The sequence below is a fragment of the Pteropus medius genome, unplaced genomic scaffold (assembly GCF_902729225.1).
Source record: "Pteropus medius unplaced genomic scaffold, Ma_sr-lr_union100, whole genome shotgun sequence".
In the NCBI taxonomy this organism is placed as follows: domain Eukaryota; kingdom Metazoa; phylum Chordata; class Mammalia; order Chiroptera; family Pteropodidae; genus Pteropus; species Pteropus medius.
In genome coordinates this window covers 13,905,948-13,916,762 of record NW_024347791.1, presented here as the reverse complement: position 1 = coordinate 13,916,762, position 10,815 = coordinate 13,905,948, and the positions used below count along the sequence as shown (strand labels likewise).

General features: G+C 34.2%; 2 pseudogenes; both read left to right on the top strand.

Annotated features, from left to right (window-relative positions):
• The first annotated feature begins 1,082 nt into the window (after positions 1-1,082).
• Positions 1,083-1,206, top strand: LOC120615168 (uncharacterized; annotated as a pseudogene).
• Positions 1,207-10,398: 9,192 nt separating this feature from the next.
• Positions 10,399-10,517, top strand: LOC120615350 (uncharacterized; annotated as a pseudogene).
• Positions 10,518-10,815: the final 298 nt, after the last annotated feature.

The following is a 10,815-nucleotide window of genomic DNA, read 5'->3' as shown; positions in this document are numbered from 1 at the left end:
TGGTCTCTGTTTAATGAGAGTGTTATTTTTGTTCCTTTTATCAACCTTTAATGGTAACTCAAAAATGTGAAGAAATATCACCTAGAACTCAGACAGCAACTTTATATTTTCAAAAGTATTTTTATACGTATTATCCCAATATGATCCTTGGAACATAGCTGTAAGAGATATTTTGTAAATAGGATCACTGGTATAAAGAACAATGAAATGACTGTTTTAAGATCATGTGGAAATTGAGTGTCTGTGTGCCATTCAGATTTCATAATTCTAAACATCAGTCTCTGTATATACTTTAGTGCTGCCCTTTTGTAAGGAAAGAATTTAGAATTCTCGTCTCTGCCCTCATGACAGAGACATTTGGAAAACACAGGCTCACTAATTACCTACATCCTAAAGCAAAATTTGAGTTAATTGTCACCATTTATTTTCATGGAGAAATTTAGTCAAGTAATTATGAAAATTATTTCAAAGAACAAAATCTGTTGGCAATGATGGACTCTAATGAGCAAATATTAAGCTGCTACATTAGTTCTCCAAAATTAGTGCCCTTTCTATTTCTTCCTTAAATGTAACAATTTCTACGAAAAGAATTAGATGTTATTAGTCCTTGACATCAAAAGCCGTGGGGAACTAATTATATAAAGTTGAATGAATATCTTAACTTTATTGCATAGCAGGCCATGGCCAGGCTTCCTCATGAAAAGCCCCCATGTATACATAAGTGGAAAATACCTGTACCCTATAGACACAGAGAAATAACTGTATAATTGTGGCTGAAGATGCCCAGCTGTCCACAGAACCCATTTCCTCTCCCTTTTGTACTACTCACTAAGGCTGTATGTAGCCGCGTGACTTAATTCTAGCCAATACAATCTAGATATAGAAGTGAAGAGGGCCAGCCTCAGGCTTAGCCCATAAAAACTCCTCCAAGCCCTTTCCCCAGTTGCGAGCTTGATGAAATAAACACAGTGGCCTTGGAAGTCATGTGCTAAAGATGACAAAGTCACAAAATGGAACAAACCCAGAACCCTGAAACACCACATGGACAAGAGTTATCTATCAATTAGAAACATCAATTTTAGGTCTATGGCCATGCCACCCTGAACAAGCTCGATCCCATCTGATCTTGGAAGCTAAGCTAAGCAGGGTTGAGCTTGGTTAGTACTTGGATGGGAGACCACCTAGGAAGACCAGGTGCCGTAGGCATAAAAAAAGTAAAAAAATAAGAATTGTAAGCTGACAAGGTCCTTGCAATCTGTGAGGTCAACCAAGAGTTGCCTCACCTAAATATACATATATATATACACGTATATATATACACGTATATATATACACATATATATATATACATATATATGTATGTGTATATATATATATATATATATATATATATATATATATATATATGAAACACCAATTTTAGGAGTTGTGTAAGAAGTAAACTTCTATCATGTTTGAGCTATTATACGTATTGGAGCTTGTTTGTAACAACAGGTAGCATTAATTTAACTGATGTGTGTAACACAGAAAAGAGGACTTTGCATTAGAATGATTCGGCAAGATTTCAGGACTTGGAATGTGGACAGTTTGTGTTCCATGTTTTGCTGAATTAGAGAATTATTATCTTACATAGAACCATAATCGCATGGTTATTAATGTGGCTCTTTAAAGAGGAGTGAAGCTTAGAGCCCAGTGTAATTCTCCGTTCTGGTCCCGGTCGGCTAAGAATATTCCTCCGCCTGAGCAGAACGTCGACCATCACCTCCACCCTGGGTACATCCTCACTACTGTTGTGATTAAAACTTTAAAATTCTTTTAAAGATTCATGTTTGCTCTCCTTCATTCTTCTGCAGCATACCATCTGTAGGGGGAGAGTGGAGCATTTCTTTCCCTTTCTTGTAATTAAAACCAGTTACTAGTATTTAGACTTAGAGGAAAGGTTCTGTTGCTATTATTATGTGGTAATACAATATCTGTTATCTAACAATCCAAAGGTATAAAATTAACATAACATGAGTGAAAATGTCTACACTTAGAAAAAAATAAAATTTTTCCTCTGTTAATGGTTATAACTTAACTATTACCTATTAGAAACTATTGAACATCAGCCAATTAATAATTTTAAATTCTAGGCAAATCCTAATTCCATCCAGGACACTGATGTCTGTCTTTAGGAAAAAATAATATATTTTCTTACTGAATTATAATTCAGTGTGAGAATGTGTTACCTCAGGCAACTATATGAAATACTATTAAAAATGCAATTTATTCTACTACATAAAAAAATAACTAAAAGTGCTCCAAATCACAGAAGTGATGTAAGCAATGAACTGAAACATATTTCAAATCCATTAAATTTTAAAGTATGTGCATTCTACTTCTATATACAAACTAGCACTTGGGAAAGTCAATGTTGTTTATTAAAATCTAAATTTCATTATAAGAAGAAAATGTTTTGGAAAATGTTAATAATTGTTGAAACTGGGTGAGAAGTGCATGGAGATTCATTATACATTGTCTCAAATTTTCCATGTGTTTGAAAATTTACTTATAAAATTTTTGTTGTGATAATTGTGAGAACTCTGTTATTTGAATAAAAATATACTTGAACTGGTCTGATTTATTTAATTACTGGTGGGAAATCAGAGTGGCTCTTTTTCTGGAAGTCAGTTTCCAAAAGGAAATAAGACCAGCAAAGAGGGTAAAAAATATGAAATGGAAATAGTTGTTAATCAAAGGGGCAGTTTATTTCCAGGAAGTGCAGTAGACAAGGTATCATCCCAATATCAGGTTCAGGTGTAGCACAAGAACCAGAAAAACTTGACATTAACACATTAAGTGTGTACCTTCATCAAGGTGAAATACCCCAAAGGTACAAATTGATCCCCATGCCAACTTGAATTTAAATGCCCTTTGTATTTCAACCACTTTGCAATGTATAACCACTTATTTAACCATGTATAACCAGATTCTGACTTTCGTGATAACTGCGCCTTGTTTCTTGGTAATGTTACCACATATAGATGCATCCGTAAATGATATATTGCTTAGTTTTGTCTAATTATGAACTTTATGTAAATTAAATCATATTATATATAATTTGTTGACTTGTATCTTTTATTTAAAAAGGCTTTTGAGAGGTTTATCCATGGTGATGTGATTAACTTCAGTTTATTTCTGTGGCAATTCTTTGTTATGAATATACAATGAATTTATTATTTTTGATCAACAATTTACTTTTGATGAACTTTTAGGTTGTGTTAATTTTCTAGTTATTACAGTTCTTATTAATTTTACATGAGTGTGAGTTAATCTAGTATAAATCAAAGAGTGGAATTGCTAGGTTGGTTCAAGTTTTTTAGATAATATAATAAAACTGGCTTCCAAAATTTTTGTGCCACTATACATCAGCAATGTAGAAAGTTCCCATGGCTTTACATCCTTACTAATACTTTCATTTTTGCCTTACAGGCATATTTTTACTTTAAAATGAAGCAATGCCTATAAAGATAAGCACCAGGAAAAGAGAAAAATGATACTATCTGAACCCGAGTTTATTACTAGCCTCAAGAATTTCACATATTTTTCAGATTCTTGCCAATAATAATTTAAAAAATAAAAACAAAGGGTATCTTTAGGGAGTTGCAAGATAATTATTTCTAAAGTTAAGTAAAAAAAATAACTGCTTAGAAAAATAAGATTAAGGGAGGCAGACATTTTAAATAAATAAAAATTAATTTTGACATTTAGGATTATTACTTGTATTGAATATCTTCCATTTGCCCATTTAGACTGACTTCTGCCCTTCCCCATCCTGCTTTCCATTCTGAGAGTCTGAACTACATGAATAAGAAATCAATGGGACCCATCGCCTTCTAGCTTCTGGTTGGATTCAGCCAGTGGAAAGCTCCAACTGAAAACAGGAAAGAGAAAGCTCTCTCTTGTGGGACAACAGTGACTTAGGCTGTGTCCTAGAAGTTTCAGCTGCTTTCAAAATATCATCTCCACAAGATGTTCTTATTTTTGGTTCCAGTAAGCTCTTCCTCCCCTCCTCCCTCCAAATCTAAGGATGATGTAACAGCTTTGTTATTACAAGCTCCACGAGACTCTTCTATCTTTTGTGCTTCTCTCATACCTTCACCAACCTTTATAAATAATTTCATTAAACCTTGCTTAAATTATCTTAATTTAAATATGACATCTGTTTTCTGCTGGGACGCTAACTGATACACTACTATAGTATCAAACTTTAGTATGTACTAAGTCAGCTGGTAGACTTGTTGAAACACAGATTGCTGGATACCACCTCTGGAGCTTCTGATTCAATAGATCTGGATTAGGACCTGTGAATTTACTTCTCTAACAATTTCCCAGATGAGGCTCAGAGACCAAACTTTCAGAACCACTGTAATACTCTATGTTTCAAGTTCAACTGGGCTATAAGAAGTATCAGGTTGCTAATACAGACTCAAGTTCCTTTGAGGAAGGAATGTTGCTTGATGGCGTAATATGCCACAAGCCCTAGAACCCTGAGATTAAAAAGGAGATTATAAAACATCTTAAGTGTTAACAGAACACTCTCTGTGTGTCTCTGATCTGTCTCTCCCTATGTTCTGTGTCTGTCTGTCTGTCTGTCTTTCTCTATCTCTCTTCCCTCCTTCTCTATCTCTCTCTGATTTCAGTGGATAAAAGGAAAAAGGCTATTTCTTTAATTTAGCTTTTTTCCTATGCTGAAACAAATAAAATTTACTTTAGTTAGAAAATTTTTGTATATATGTTTTTCCTTAGCAGCCTAAAAAGTAACATGTTAAAATACATAGCTTGGAAAATATTGTTAATTTTCTTCTCCAAATGGCAAGTGGAATAGGGAGTGTGTAGAGAAAAATGCCCAGGTGAAAAATATATTGTATAAATAGAGCCCTTTGGTCTATTGGAGAACGATAGGAGGAAGCCAATATTTACTGAGCACCTACTATCTGCCAGTCTTTTATAAGAATTGATTCCTTTCATCCTCCCCCCACCCAAAATCTGTGTGGTAGATATTATATCTGGAGTTTAAACTGAGGAAGCAGATCATATGAAGTGAAATAGCCTGTCCGAGACCACACCACTTGTAAATACTATTGAAACCCAGGTATGTCCATCTCCAATGACTATGATTTCCCCATTAACCTGCACTAATCCCAAAATAGAACATTGAGATTGTTATGCATGCTGTATGGCCTTTAGGACTGAAGGGCTTTGCCCTCAATAGCCAAGAATATTGCCAGCTGACATCTCTCAGCCCTCAGTAGTCTCCAGGAATTGCCTTCAGCCAGAGAACTGTTTTATCCACATCACACTCTTATCGCTGAGGGGATCATTGAGGTAGTGTGAAGTCCTGGATCCCTTGCAGGCTTTTTTGTGATTAAACCACAGTCCAACTGCTCCCTCTGTCCAGTCTTGTTTTCTTCTCTTCCCTTCCATAATGGCAATGTTCCCTAATAAATGGTCAACACACTAATCTCCATCTCAGTGACTATTTCCCAGAGAACTTAACCTATTACAAAGATAGACCCTTTTGCTGTTTTAGATTGATGAGAGAATAAGAAATGGCTCATAGAATCATGAATTTCCTTATATTGTTAGATGGTTTATAATTTGTGTGCTCAGACTCCATTAAAAATGTTAACAGTAATTTAGCTGAAAAGGTCAATAGCTGCTGTACCCAGTCTTGAGTAAACAGATAGATTTCTAACAGAACAAACAAAAACAGAAAAATCGAGAACCAAGCTGAATCTTTAAGAATATGTGGACATGCATTTTCTTGTCCTCTTTCTTTCTCTTCCTTTTTCTGATATATTCTCTCTCTCTCTCTCTCAATCTCTCTCTCTCTCTCTCCCTCCCTCCCTCCCTCTCTTTCTCTCTCTCCCCCACTTGTTTTTCTGATCCTTTCCCTCTTTCCTGTAAGCGTAAGTCTTGCGTTTTAAGATTTGTTTTTCTCTATGTTTCTTCCTTTCCAGCTTTTAAAAAAAGTCTCAGGATTTACAATTATTTTGATTAAAGTTATCTTTATGCCCCTGTTTATTAAATTCTGAAAATAATCATTCTCTTTGCATTGTGATGGCAGCAATATTATTAGCTTTCTGTCCCCTGAGATTCCTAATCTCTTTCCCCCAGGCATCTTAACGAAACTTACAAATCCCATGAAGAAGTTTTGCCAAGTGTTTATTAGTTGTTCATTTACAGAACATTGATTTTAAGCTGGGTGAGGTAGATGGTCCTCTAACGTGATTGAAACAAGTAGTTGTTTAGTTGATCAAAAAGCCAGCTTAAAATGAGTAGGCATACAAGTAATGCATACATCTTAAACATTTTAACTTAAAAATACGAATATATGTTCATTTTCAATCTTCTCACATGGAGCTAAGCATTCATTAAGCTTTCATTAAGCATGGATCAGATGATCAGAGTTCCATATCAGCTTTCTTGACCAAACCAGTAATGTATCATCCTCAAGTTTTAATTTTACATTTTTTAATATGAAGCAAAAAAACTTAAAAACACTCATGAAGCAAACTTAATGAGGAAACATCTCCTTCATATACCCATCTTTCACAATGTTCTTATCCACATCTAATATGCCACATCTAATATGGCAAGAACTACATAAATAATTCACTTTTTTGGTATTTCCACAGTGTGCAACTTTGGTTTCACAGAAACCAGAACTCTTCAAACTTATGTTTCATTGGTTTCTTTATATTTAATGAAGTCACTAATAATTAGATACTTAAACTAATTATTGTATTTAATAATTTTGGTATAACTCACATTTGTCACTATCAGGTTTGGGAGCAATCACAGCTTACTCTTAGTAAGTGTATAACTCAGTTGGAACCAGCAGAAGGATGTGGGCTGGCCAGAAAGTAGTCGAGTGGCCACAAGCACCTCATATGCCATGGACATCAATTATTATGATTTACAGAAGGAATGGAGAGTGGTGATTAAGCTGGCAAAGTGGTTAATTCAGAGTCGGTTAAGAAATCTTCTATTGTATTTCCAAACCCAACTGGTTAATTGAATTATTCTCAGGTTATTTGTATTCTCTAAAAATTAATTCATTCACTTTCCTAAAATGTGTGTAATATTCAGAATTTTTATCCAATGCTCCTTCCCCAACATTCCTGCCAGGGATACCCGTTGTTCCTAAAATATTTTTAAAAACTTCTGTTCCAGTGGTCATTACCATATTGTATATTTTTACAGAATGTATACTTAGAGAATTAGACAAGGTATGTATGTGTGTTTGTGTGTGAGTAAAGAAGCTATGTTAGATCGGTGGGGCCAAATGCAAGAGACCTTTCAGTTATAATACCCTTTTTAAAAATCTGAGTCCTTTCAAGAAATGTCACTGTTTCCTGGTGGTTGATTGAGTTTTGACATTCTTCTCACTCTTTACTTTTCAAGGATTAGGGATGAACTCACAAACTCAAAAAATTTGGGATTATTTTATCACTAAATAAAATTTTACATACCATGGTCAAGTATCATCATTTTAGGAGAAGAAACTATTGTATAGTTTAAATTAGTATGATTTACAGAAACAATAGTAAAAAAAAAAAAACTCCCTCCCCACAATACAATCTACAAAAACAAACAAACAAACAACAAAAAAAAAACAACTCTAGATAACATGCATGTATTATCTGAAATTATGCATTGCTAAAAAGATAACTAAATTTGAGAAAAGTACAGAAGCTCTGGAGAGTTCCTCTGTGTCTGTTGGCTACCTTAGTGATTTCACCTCCTACCATAGCAGAGAGCATTTTAGTGAGCCCAAAGGGAAGAACCAAAAGGCCTCTCATTGACCTTGGTTAGCATTTTTTTCCCCTAAAGATTAAAGAATGACCTTACATTTGGTAGATAGATTTCATGTCATAATAAATTATCTGAAATTCATTTAAAGAAATGATTGATATTAACTTTTTCTTATTTTTTTAAACAGTTTAAAGTCATCTAAAAATTCTAGCAGGGCATTTTGAGTCCCTAACCAGAACTCTGTCACTCCATCCCATGGAACAGGACCCAGTACTGTGAGACACACACATTTTCTCCTTTTAATACTCACTCTAGTTGAGAGAGATAGAGAGAGAGAGAGAGAGAGAATTAAAAGTATTAATTTGTTTTAAATGCCTAGACAAAGGAAAGAGATCTATTAGAAAGTAGCCAATACAATAGTCTTTCAATACCTGTAGTATTTACATGATAACCAAATCCCAAATCATATGATGACCAAATTTATCAATCCCTAAATCAGGATATATATTGTGATAGATATGAGTATATTTTTGCTAATATGAAGATAATAAGCTGACTGTATGAAACTGAAAATGTGCCTGAACAAACAGATTCATAGAAGATAAAACTATATAATCAATAATTAGGACAATGAATTTGTTTGCAAATTTCACATTGATTTTCAAAAATTTTCAAGATCAGTTTTCAATAAACCTACATCTTGGTACATAACTTCAGTTCTCTCTGTACTTGCTAAGAGTCAAGCTCAGATAATAAAAAAAGCTCCAGAATGACCAACCTGATTCCAGATGTATTGATTTGAAAGTAGCCCTTTTCATCTTGAGCAAGCCTCTCAAATGCTCTGCTGCAATTCCTTCCATTTGTGAAATAAACAATCATAATTCTACTTTGTACACAATCATTCTTACTCTCCACAGAAAGACTGCTTCTTAACTTCTCTTCGGATGATGGTAAGCACTAAAATCCTGATTTGACGGAATACTAATAAAAATGCCTCGGTAGTTTACCTTTGTGTAATAAAAATTGGTTTAAAGTAAAAAATAATAACAATTTTATAAAGTTAAAATAATAACAAAATCTACAAAAAGCTATTTGAAATTCACTATAGCTATAGATAAATAAAGTATTATTATTGCATAGAAACCATTTGTTAAGGTGAGGATAAAAAGTCTGTTAAAGCCATCTCAATTGGATAAAGAAAATGTGTTACATAAATACTATGGACTATTACTCAGCCATAAAAAAGAATAAACTCTTACCCTTTGCAACATGGATGGAACTAAAGGGTATTATGCTATGTGAAATAAGTCAGTCAGAGAAAGACAAATACCATATGATTTCACTAAGATGTGGAATATAATAAATAAATAAATAAATAAATAAATAAATAAATAAATAAATAAATAGATGAACAAATAAAACAGAAACAGACTCATAAAACAGAGAACACACTGATGTTTACCAGATGGGTGGGAGCTTGGAGGGCTGGGTGAAAAAGGTGAAGGGATTCAGAAGTACACATTGGTAGGCACAGGGACGTAAAGTACATCATAAGGAACATAGTCAATGACATTGTAATAATGATGTACAGTGTCAGGTGGGTACTAGAATAACAAGGAGATAACTATATAATGTCTATCCATTATGCTGTACACCTAAAACTAATTTAATATTTGATGTAATTGTAAAAAAGGGGGGGGTGCATCTCAGGGCATGGCACAGCCAGGAACTTGACTACATAAATAAATCACCCATCTCCATTTATTTTTCTCCCTTTTTCTCCTAATAAAACAGATCTGACTTTTCTGGCATTTTTCCATTGCTTTTTTGCTAATTGTAATATTCCAAACCCTTTTACTAACATATTGCATGTCCTTCTCCTGAAATGCTTTTCAAAGCCATCTTCATTGATCCCATTAAGTCTTCTTCTACTTGACAGAATTGTGCCTGCCTAGACTCTGACACTGATCATTCCATATTGATAAATATGAGGACAAGAAGAGCTTCCATGGATTTTTTTAAAAATTTGTGTGGCTCTCTTTTCACTGCTTTCACATTGATAATAGTTATTTTGATGTTTTTAAGATTGCTTAGTTCTATTTTAAAATTCAAAACCAGCACAATTTTACATAAGCATAATAGAGCATCTAGATCTGTAAGCATATTTGTTTTTGAACAGGGTAAAGAGCTTGATAACTATGCAGACAGTTTTTTTCTCAAATCGTAAGCAAGAAATTATTACAATAATTTATAAGAACCTTAACTAAGGTAGTGACCACTGGAAGAAAAGAAGGATAAGACAGGATTAAAAGTTCTATGGAAAATGGAATCAACAATACTGATTGTGATAGTATTTATTGAGGGGAAAAAAGTCAAATATTTTCTAGGTAAATAGTTCAATAAATAGTGGTAGTGTCAACCTCAGTACATGTGCCCACCCTAAGCATCCAAGCTAGCAAACCATAGGCTTTCCTGGGTATGTAATTCTCTCTGGAATCTCTGTGCATTTGCAGAAACTGGGCCCTTTGCATTAAATGTCTCTTTTCTCCCTCATCTGCCTAGAAAGCTCCTTCAAATTCATATCAAAATTTTCATCTCGTCTACGGCCTTGCCACCCTGAACAAGCCCAATCCAGTCTGATCTCGGAAGCTAAGCAGGGTTGGGCCTGGTTAGTACTTGGATGGGAGACCACCTAGGAAGACCAGGTGCCATAGGTGTAAAAATTAAAAAAATAAGGAATTGTAAGCTGACAAGGTCCTTGCAATCTGTGAGGTCAACCAAGGATTGCCTCACCTAAAAAAAAGAAAAGTTTTCATCTCTTCTGGGAAAGTTTCTTTGAGTCATCAGACAGCTAAAGGCTTCCTTCTTATGCTGCTTCATCTACTTCTCATACTTCTATTATAATACCAACATTTAATATTATAATTATTTACAAGTCCATCTCCTAGTCCTCAAGGACAGGGCAGTGTTTTATTCATCTGAATGTCCCCAGGGCAGCAAACAATCCCTGGAATG